At 38.7% G+C, this 10,378-nt stretch overlaps 1 non-coding gene across 1 annotated transcript; it reads right to left on the bottom strand.

Annotated features, from left to right (window-relative positions):
- Positions 1-9,920: 9,920 nt before the first annotated feature.
- On the bottom strand, positions 9,921-10,030 carry LOC111750882 (U6 spliceosomal RNA). Its single transcript, XR_002785939.1, has one exon. It is a non-coding gene; the product is annotated as a U6 spliceosomal RNA (small nuclear RNA).
- Positions 10,031-10,378: the final 348 nt, after the last annotated feature.

Genomic DNA, 10,378 nt, shown 5'->3' with positions numbered 1-10,378 from the left:
CAATCCCTGCTCATTTTGCAGATGGGGAAGCTGTGCTAGTTGGTGACAGATCAATGACAAAATATAGAGGCACTGCTGGAAACCCTGGTGGCATAGTGGTTAAGTTCTACAGCTGCTAACCAAAGGGTCAGCAGTTTGAATCCACCAGGTGCTCTTTCGAAACTCTATGGGGCAGTTCTACTCTGTCCTATAGGGCTGCTATGAGTCGGAATCGACTAGACGGCACTGGGTTTGGTTTTTTTTTTTTCTTTTTTGGTTTTCACCATATTCAGCTCTTTCCCGTTTCTGTCCCCAGAACCCTTCGCTTGATAAAATTCTTCCCATTGGCCACCAAACAAGTGGAAAGAGCTTTGTTGAGTATTCCAGAATGGAGTTACTGTAAGACATTATTAGAGTTACCTGAGGGTTCAAATTCTTCCACAAGTATTTATAGGAGTGCCCATTGGCCAGGGAACTAAGTCATAGCCTTTGCCCTCAAAGAACTTTAGTAGAGCGAATAAATAACTAGTGAATTACAATTTACAGGAAGCAGTACCTTGAAGAGGAATTGGAGGGAGAGTCAGTTCTTAGTACGGCAGAGAGATGGAGAGCCACAAACAGGATGTGAGTATTAAGATTGATGTCAGATTGGTATCAAATTTATTTGTCATGGTAATGTTGCCAATCACAATACTTATCTTCCTAAACTTTTGTTGTCTTGCTAATGTGTGACATAAGTGGTGGTGGTAGAGGATCTTGCAGCCAGTAGACTTTGTATGTTCTCGTATTCTCTCTATTCACATTTAATTAGCATTTGCTATTTGTCGCATTTTGTTCTTTAATATTATTAAGGGGAACAAGAATGCTAAAGTATCCATGTTTAGCATTGTAACTGCAAACAGGCCTCAGTAAAAATTATACACAACTGGTCTTGAGGGAATCCTGAAAAAAGCCATGGCTGTATAGATGTGAAGTGGAACATACACAATAAGAACTATTCTTATAGAGCAGACTTTGCAGTATAACTGTCGTACTACTTGTAAGCCATTGTGATGAAGATCCACAAAGGCACTAAGTATGTTTGAGCCTTAGAAATGCTGTGGGTGTAGGCATCATCTAGTGGTTAAATCATGTATTGCCCAAAGCGTCGTAGGTTTACCACACACGATCACATCGGGAAAGTCTTTAAATAAGCTTGTTCTTTGGGAATGCACTGGTGTCTCTAATGGCTTGCCTCTCAGACTCTACGATTTTTTTTCCTGAATATTTTAATACTCATTTTTAGGAAAGCAGAGATGGGGGAGGAGCAGGGGAAGCAATTGCTCTTCCTCAGCACGTTTTCCATAAGACACATCTTTTCAACTATTTAAAAAGTTAACATACCTTTATATGACAATTGGTAAGACTATTTTGGAAAGGCATTACAGAAAGTACCCTAATGGAAGTAAGATATGAGATATATTAGTCAAAGAGTAACCCCCCCACCTTTTTTAAATTGTGGCTGTTCTTCCACCAACCAAGAGCAAAGCCACAGTGCCCCCTGCCCACCCCAACTCCCCACCAAGCTCCACCTGCTGCAAGAGCCTGACAGTGGCTCGCCATATTTATTTAACTTAATAATTACATTTGACTGCTTAAGACTGGGAGTTACTTTGTTTTCCATTTCAAAAATTATAGGATAGATTACTTCTGCTATTTGCGAGCTTCCTGATTATGCCAACTGTATCATTATTAAGGAATCATCTATCATTATTGGTTTGTTCTGTTTTTTTTTTTTTTTATTTTAAAACAAGTGCATAACTGTGAAAAAATTCAAGTAATACAGAAATTAAAAGACAAAGTGCCCTGAAATTTGGTGGGAATTAATAATAAATAAAGGCTAATGAATGATGTTTGTTGCTGTAATTACTGGCAGCTGAAAACAGTGGTTTTACTTTTGATCAAGCCAGATAAAAATGACCGTGAAAAATTGTCCTATTTCACACCTATTAACTCTTTTGATGGCATCTATCTAGACGCCAATTATTATGACAAATTAGATAATGTATTCTAAGCACTTTAGCAAAGTATTTGGCCTATAGAAAATGCTAAATAATTAGGAATTTAGTATTACAGTGACCTGTGAGAGCCGGAACTCAATGGGACTGCCTTGTTTGTCTCGGTCTCACAAGTTTTCCACCTTTGATGGGGTGCAGTCTTACAACTTTTCTCTCTATTAGTGGAAAATATTTGAGTTTTCCTTCTCTGACAGGTTTCCGCCTTATACAGGTTCTTGTTTTCACAGGTTTTACTGTATTTACATACATTGATTTTGTGAAGCAGGTGTTATTATCTGAAATAAAGGTTTAAGGACTTGAGATAACTTTTAAGTTTGTACAACTAATGAGTGACAGAGCTGGCCTACAACCAACATGTTTATACCAAAGCCCTCTTTCCTTTTCTGTGTACCTCATTGTTTCCATAGTGGACAGTCCAAAGGATTAAGAATTCAAGAGGAATCAGGAGAAATAGATTATAGGGATGGGCACAGTGGTTAAGAGCTCAGCTGCTAACCAAAAAGGTCGGCAATTCGAATCTACCAGCCGCTCCTGGGAAACCATATGGGCAGTTCTATTCTGTCCTATAGAGTTGCTCTGAGTTGGAATTGACTTGAGGGCAATGTGTTTGGTTTTTGGTTTTGGTTTAAAAGATAGTCTACATTATTATCCACCCACTGGATTTCAGTTCAAGTTGAAGATGGGATCAGGAAGGAATGCAGTGTTAGAAAACAATTCTCAAGACTTTCAAAACATTCTTGCTCTCTAGCTCTGTGTAACTCCTCAGTTTGATATGTTGGAAAATGTCAGGGAGGTAAAGAGACACATAAACATCACTTATACAAATCATGATGGGAATCAGACATATTGTTCTTTTATTCGGGTTTCTGCCTCTAACAAAGCCATTTATGGGGTGACTTTTTTTTTTTTTTCTGGAAAGATGTGGTAGTTCCCTATGACTCATTTATCCATTCAAATATTTCTCGAGGCTATTAAGTACCTACCCAAAACTATTCTTCGTGGTAGGGACTGCACTCATAGAGCTTACACCCTAGTGAAGGAAGTGATAAATTCTATGAAGAAAAATAAAGCAAGGTAAGGAGATAGAAAATGTTGGAATGGGGTGGGGAGGGACATTGCATGTTCTAAATAGGGTAATCAGGGAAGTCCTTTCTAAGGTGAATTTGAGCTGAAACCAGAATGACAATAAGAAACCAGCCCTGAGATCTGGGGGAAGAGTGTTCCATACAGAGGGACAGCATATGTAAAGGCCCTGGAGTATAATGGTTTATCAGATTAGAGCTTATCAGATCAGTTCCCTCAAACTTTTTCTATAAAGAGCCAGATAGTAAATATTTTAGGCTTTGTGGGCCCTAGGGGCTGAGCTCAGTCACAACTACTCAGCTCTGTCATTACAGCTTTAAACCAGCCATAAACATTGCATAAATAAATGGGCATGGCTGCGTTACCATCAATCTTTATTTACAAAAACAGGCAGAGACTTGACACCAAAAGCACAAGTCATGATAGGAAGAAAATGGTAAATCGGATCTTATCAAAATTAAAAGCTTGGGCTCAGTGAAAGACCTTGTGAAAGGAAAGAAAAGACAAGCTACAGAGTGGGAGAAAATATTTGCAAACCCCATATTTGCAAATATAACAGCAAAGGACTTATATCTGGAATACATAAAGTGCTCTCAAAACTCACCAGTAAACATTAATCAAGACAGTGTCGTACTGGCATAAGGGTAGCCATATAGATCAATGGAATAGAACTGAAAGCACAGAAATAAACCCATGTCAACTGATTTTTTGACAAGGGTGCTTAGTTATCTAGTGCAGCTATAACAGAAATACCACAAGTGGAGGTCTTTAACAAAAAGAATTTTATTCTCTCACAATGTAGAAGGCTGAAAGTCTAAATTCAGGATGCCAGCTCTAGGGGAAGCCTTTCTCTCCCTGTTGGTTCTGGGGGAAGATCCTTGTCATCAATCTTCCCCTGGTCTAGGAACTTCTCAGTGCAGGAACCTTGGGTCCAAAAGACATGCCATTCTCCTGACTCTTGTTACTTGGTGGTGTGTGGTCCTCCTTATTTCTCCACTTGCTTCTCTTTTATATCTCAAAAGAGATTGACTTAAGACACAACCTTACCTTATAGATTGTCCTGCCTCGTTAACATAACGGCCTCTAATTTTGCCTCATTAACATCATAGAGGTAGGATTTAAACAGTAAAGTCACATCAGATGACAAAATGGTGGACAATCATACAATACTGGGAATCATGGCCTAGCCAAGTTGACACACATTTTTGGGGGGACACAATTCAAGCCATAACAGGTGCCAAGACCATCACTTATAGAAATCATGATGGGAATTATACATATTGTTCAACAAATGGTGAAGGAACAACTAGGTACATGCAAAAGGATGAAGTTGAACTCTTACGTCACACCATGTACAAAAAAATTGAAATCAATTTCAAATGAATCAAAGACTTACATGTAAGAGCTAAAACTATAAAACTCTTAGAAGAAAACATAGGGCTAAATCTTTGTGATTTGCATTAGGCAATGGTTACTTAAATATGACACTGAGAGTACATGCAACAAAGAAAAAGTGGATACATTTGACATAACCAAAATTAAAAGCTGTTGTGTTTCAAAGGACACCATCAAGAAAATAAACAGAAAACTCACAGAGTAGGAGATACTTTTGGCAAATTATCTATATGATAAGGGACATGTATGTAAACTATATAAAGAATGTTTATAACTCAATAGTAAAGTCAGATAACTCAATTTTTTTTAATGGGCAAAGATTCTGAATAGACATTTCTTGGAAGATATACATACCAATGTTGTGGTTGGGTGCCGTTGAGTCAATTCCAACTCATAGTAGCTGCATGTGACAGAGTAGAACTGCCCTGTAGGGTTTTCTAGGCTGTAATCTTTAAGGGAGCAGATCACCAAGTCTTTGTCCCTTGGAGCCACTGTGTGAGTTTCAACCGCCAACCTTTCTGTTAGCAGCCGAGTACTTGACCATTTCACCACGAAGGCTTAAATGACCAACAAGCACATGAAAAGATGTTCAAGATCACTAGCCACCAAACCAAAAACCAAACCAAACCCAGTGCCATCGAGTCAATTCTGACTCATAGCGACCCTATAGGACAGAGTGGAACTGCCCCAAGGAAGTGCAAATCAAAACCACAGTGATATACCACTTCACATCCACTAGCTTGTCCAAAATCAAAAAGACAGGAATAACAACAGGTGTTGACAAGGATGTGGAGAAATTGAAACCCTTCTAGGGTAGGTAGGCTGGTAGGAATACAAGGTAGTGTAACTGCTTTGGAAAATAGTCCAGCACTTTCTTAAAAGGTTACCATATGACTCTGCAATTCCCACTCTTAGGTATATACCCAAGAGAACTGAAAACTTATATCCATTCACTTAAAACCTGTACACAAGTGCTCATAGCATTTGTAATAGTGGAAACAACCCAAATGTCCATCAACTGATGATTGGATCAATAAAATGTATACAGTGGAATTATTAATCAGCAATAAAAAGAAATGAAGTACTGATACGTGTTAAAACACCGATGAACCTTGAAAACATGCTGAACAAAAGAAGCCAGTCACAAAAGAGTACATACTGTATGATCTCATTCAGGTGAAACTTCCCAAAATAGATAAATTCATAAAGACAAAAAGTGGGTTAGTGGTTGCCTGGTCAGGAGAAATTGAGGCGTGATTGCTAATGGGTATGGGGTTTCTTTTGGGGATGATGAAAATGTTCTAAGGATGATTGTGGTAGTCGTTGTACAACACTGGATATACTAAAAACTGTTGAATTGTACACTTTAACATAGTATGGGAATTGTATTTCCATAAAGCTGCTATTTAAAAAAAATCAAAATGACAAAAAACAATTTAATTAAAAATGGTCAAAATACATGAACGGACATTTCACTCAAGAATATACAGATTTCAAATAAGCACATGGAAAAATGCTTATTATTATTCGACATTAGAGAAATGCAAATTAAAACCACCAGATACTACTACCCGACTATTAGAATGGCTAAAATGAAAAGTGGTGATTACACCAATTGCCGATGAGGATTTGGAGAAAATAAATCATTCATACAATTACTGGTGGAAATAATGTAAAATGGAGCAGCTACTCTGGTAAAGAATATTCATTTCTTAAAAAGCTAAGCATGAACTTAATGACCCAGCAGTTGCCCTCATGAGCATTCAGCCCAGGGAAATTAAAACATAGTTACTCAAAGACCTATACATGAAAGTTCATAGCAGCTTTATTTGTCATAGCCAAATACTGGCAACAACCCAAATGTTCTTTAACAGGCAAATGGTTAAATAAAATGGTACATCCATGCTGTAGACTACTTGGTGCTAAAAAGGAACAAACTGTTGATACATGTAACAGCTTGGATGGATCTCAATGAAATTATGCTGAATGAAAAAAAAAGAAAAAACAATCTCAAAAGGTTACATATTGTATGATTCCATCTATATAACATGTTTGAAAGGACAAAATTATAGAGATGGAGGACAGGTTAGTGATTTCCAGTGGTTAGGGGTAGGGACAAGGTGGCTATAAAAGGGAAGTACAAGGAATTCTTATGATGGAACTGTTTTATATCTTGACAGTGGTGGTGGTGGGCATAGGTATCTACATGTGTTCGAATTGCATAGAACTGAGTATACATGCACACGAATGAATGTGTTTGAAGCTGGTAAAATCTAAATAAAGTGGGTAGATTGTATCAATATCAATTTCCTCGTTTTGATATTGTACTCTAGTTATGCAGGAGGTTGACATAGGGGAAACTGAGTTAAGAGTAGACAAGATCTCTCTACTATTTCTTACAACTGCATGTGAATCTACAATTATCCCAAGAAGTTAAAAACAAAACAAAAAACAGGTGGTAAGCAGCATTTGGCCTGCAGGACCATAGTTGGCTGCTGGATTTGGAGAACAGCAAAGAGGGAAAACGGTGCACAAGATGAAAAGTGGTAGGAAAAGAGGTTGGGGAGGCAGCCCTAGGACAGAACCGGATCATGTAAAGCCTAGTGGTTTGTGGTGAGGTGTTTAAGTTGTATTCTAAATATCATGGAAGGCCACTGAGGCGGGTTTGAGCAGGGGAGAAATATGATCATATTTATGTTTTTAAAAGATCACTGTTGCTGTTATGTGGAGAACAGACTGTATGGGGGTAAACTTAGAAGCAGAGAGACCAGTTAGTGGCTATTGTAGGAATTCAGGGGAGACACGATTACGACTTGAGCTAAGTAGTAGTAACTGGAACGGTGAAAGTGATTAGATTGAGGAGGGAGGACTTGCTAATAAATTGAGTATGGGGTGTGAAGGAAGGTACATGGAAATCAAGGCTAATTTCTCTGTTTTTGGCTTAAACAATTGAGATGGAAAAAAATTGGAGGACAAGTTAGATTGGAGGAGTGGAGCAGGAGCCTGGAGCTCCCTTGCATTTGAGTTTCCTACCACTTCTCCAGGTGGAGACAACCAAGTCTGGAGCTCAGAAACCAGGTCCAGGCTGGAGACTGAGATTTGATATAGATGGTATTTAAAGCCATGGTGCTGGAGGAGATGACTCAGGGAGTGAATGTGTGTAGGAAAAAAAAAAGAATTGTGAAGATTGAATCCTGGGACACTCCAGCATTTAGAAATGCTGAGAAAAGGCATAAGCCAACTGGTGAGATAAAACGGAAACCAGGATAGATTGGTTTATCAAAAGCCAGGTGAAGAAACAACCTAAGTGCCCATCAGTGATAAAGACCAATAAGAAGGTTATGGGGCAGGGAGATGAAGTAAACAGAAGTGAAACAGAAATAACAAGAATGTTGACACAATGTGAGAAACGTGATCAATGTCACTGATAATTAGGTCTGGAAACTGTGGAATGGGAGTGGGTTTTGCTGTCTATATTTTTGCTAAAAATAAAACAAACAAACAAAAAAGCCAGGCAAAGAAGTTGTGTCAATAAGAAGGGAATGATCAGTTTTGTCTGATATATGACTGGCCAAGTAAGACAAGTACGGGCAGTCCCTTGGTTACCAACATCCAACTTATGGATGACTCGTACTTGCCCTTTATTATATAAATTTGCCCTCAGTTTGAGATGATTGAACCAACCCTTACTCCAAACAAATTCTTCATCACAATCTCCTTCACTTGCTGCAGGAGCAGTTTTTAAATCACTGAAAAGGCTTCACGCCTTTTCTTACGCTATAATGAAACTAAGTAAGAACCAGATGCATCTGTTGTAACTTCCCTAAAAATTCGACTTAAAGTAGGAAGGGATCTCATTCATTACCCAGGGACTGCCTTATAGAAAATTGACCGTTGGATTTGGTAAAATAGAGTTTATTGATGACCTTGACAGGAGTGGTTCAAAAAGAGGCGTAGGAGTGGAAGTCTTACTGGAGTGTATTTAATAGAGAATGGTTTAAGGAAACGAAGGATTTTTTGCTTTAAAAGGGAGCCTAGAAAATGGGGAAGTTATTTGAGAGGGACTTTAAATCAAGAGAAGTGTAATTTCTTTAATTCCTACAAAAGAATATGTGTTTAAAGCCTTTTTTAAAATGAACATCTTGGTATCCACCACCCTGCTTAAGAAATAGAATCTTACTGCGAGATTCTCCTCTGGCTTCTCACCATCCCAGAAGTATCCACTTTTCTGATTTTTGCATTTATCATAAAGAAAAGTCTTGTTAAGAGATACACTGTATGACTCTAGTAGAGAGGGAAAGTTCTTTGGCCCAAGATTCTTGAGTAGCTGATAGGGAAAGGGATTCAATCCAGTTCCCTAGCAGAGGGGTTGGCACCTTAGGAGAGAAGAGCAGAAGACAATTTACCCATTTTAACAGAAGGGAAGACTGAGTACGTGGATACTGATACAGGTAAATTAGTAGATTTGGTAATGAAATAAGATTATTAGTTTAGAGTGCAAAAGGAAGGGGAGATCTTAGAGATTTGAGGAGAGAGAAAGTATGAAATTGTCTTAGAGAAGAGGGAGTAAATTATGTGGGAAATAAAGCTTTGCAGAGTAGTACTGAGAGCCCCTTTGGGATTATCATCCTAAATTTAAAATGAGACCAGTTAGCACGGTGGAGGATTTTCCTCCAGCTTTGTTTAGCTAGTGACTAGGTAAGCAGAGTAAGTAAATAGTCGGATTTGACCAGGGATTGGGGTTTTACCAAGGGGGGAAAAAAGTGCCAGGCAGTTGCAAGTTTAAGCAAGGGAGTGTTTACAGTGATGAATCAAAAAATTTAAGTTGGGTGACACAGAAAGTAAAAGTAGAGAAGGATGATGGGCAGTGAAAAATTGATAGGGTTAATAGTTTAAAGATTTGGCTTCTGTCAAGAAGTTGTTGGATAGGAGGTGATGGTCAGTGTGAGGTGCAAGAAAGAGATTGACTCAACAGCAATGGATTTTTTTTGTGTGTGTGTGTTTATTATCAATGATCAGGGATAGGGTGTTACCAAGAGAATAAGTGACTGAGGTGAGCTGGAGAACAAGATGATTGGAAGTGAATGGACAAGGAACTGAGAGACCAGGGTATTTACTGAATTGTCTCCATGGATGATGAAGTCAACAAGAATGACAGTGGAGTGGTACAAACCAAGAGAATGAATATCTTGATGTCATGTACTTCAAAGGAGCTGAGTTTCTGAGGGACTAGCAGATGAAAAATCATCTCGGATAGATAATGAGGAATTCCATAAGAGTTACAAATAAAATGCTGAACCTACTCTGTGGTAGAGTGAGGTAGACTCTAACTCTGAATATTAGGACGGGGATCATGAAAAAAGTGGCATTTACACTGGACTTTAAAAGATGAAGGTTTTTTTTTTTTTAAATATGGAATGCTTCAGGAATTTGCGTGTCATCCTTGCTCGGGGGCCACACTGATCTACTCTGTATCATTCCAATTTTAGTGGTGTATGTGCTGCCGAAGCAAGCACGAAAAGAATTTTGAGAGAAACAGATTTGGAAAGATAAATTCAGGCAGAAAAAAAAAAAAAAGCTGTTACCAAAGAGGTAGCTGACACTGTTGCTCTCCACCCAAGTAACTGCCAGTCTGCCTTCAGGGCCCATTGCTATGGTATGCATCCTTCATATTGTCCCGTCTATTTAGCAGTAGGCCACCAGGTGGCAGTGTGTATCTTTGAGGCTTACCTCTTAGTTTCACGTTGTGAGGTTCTGTGCAGGCCCTTGTGACTCCTAGTGTGACCCAGCGTACAACAGAAGGAAACACTGCCCAGTCCTGCACCATCCTCACAAGTGTTGCTATGTTTGAGCCCATTGTTGCA

Source organism: Loxodonta africana, chromosome 4 (assembly GCF_030014295.1).
Source record: "Loxodonta africana isolate mLoxAfr1 chromosome 4, mLoxAfr1.hap2, whole genome shotgun sequence".
In the NCBI taxonomy this organism is placed as follows: domain Eukaryota; kingdom Metazoa; phylum Chordata; class Mammalia; order Proboscidea; family Elephantidae; genus Loxodonta; species Loxodonta africana.
This window is presented reverse-complemented; position numbering and strand designations above follow the sequence as displayed.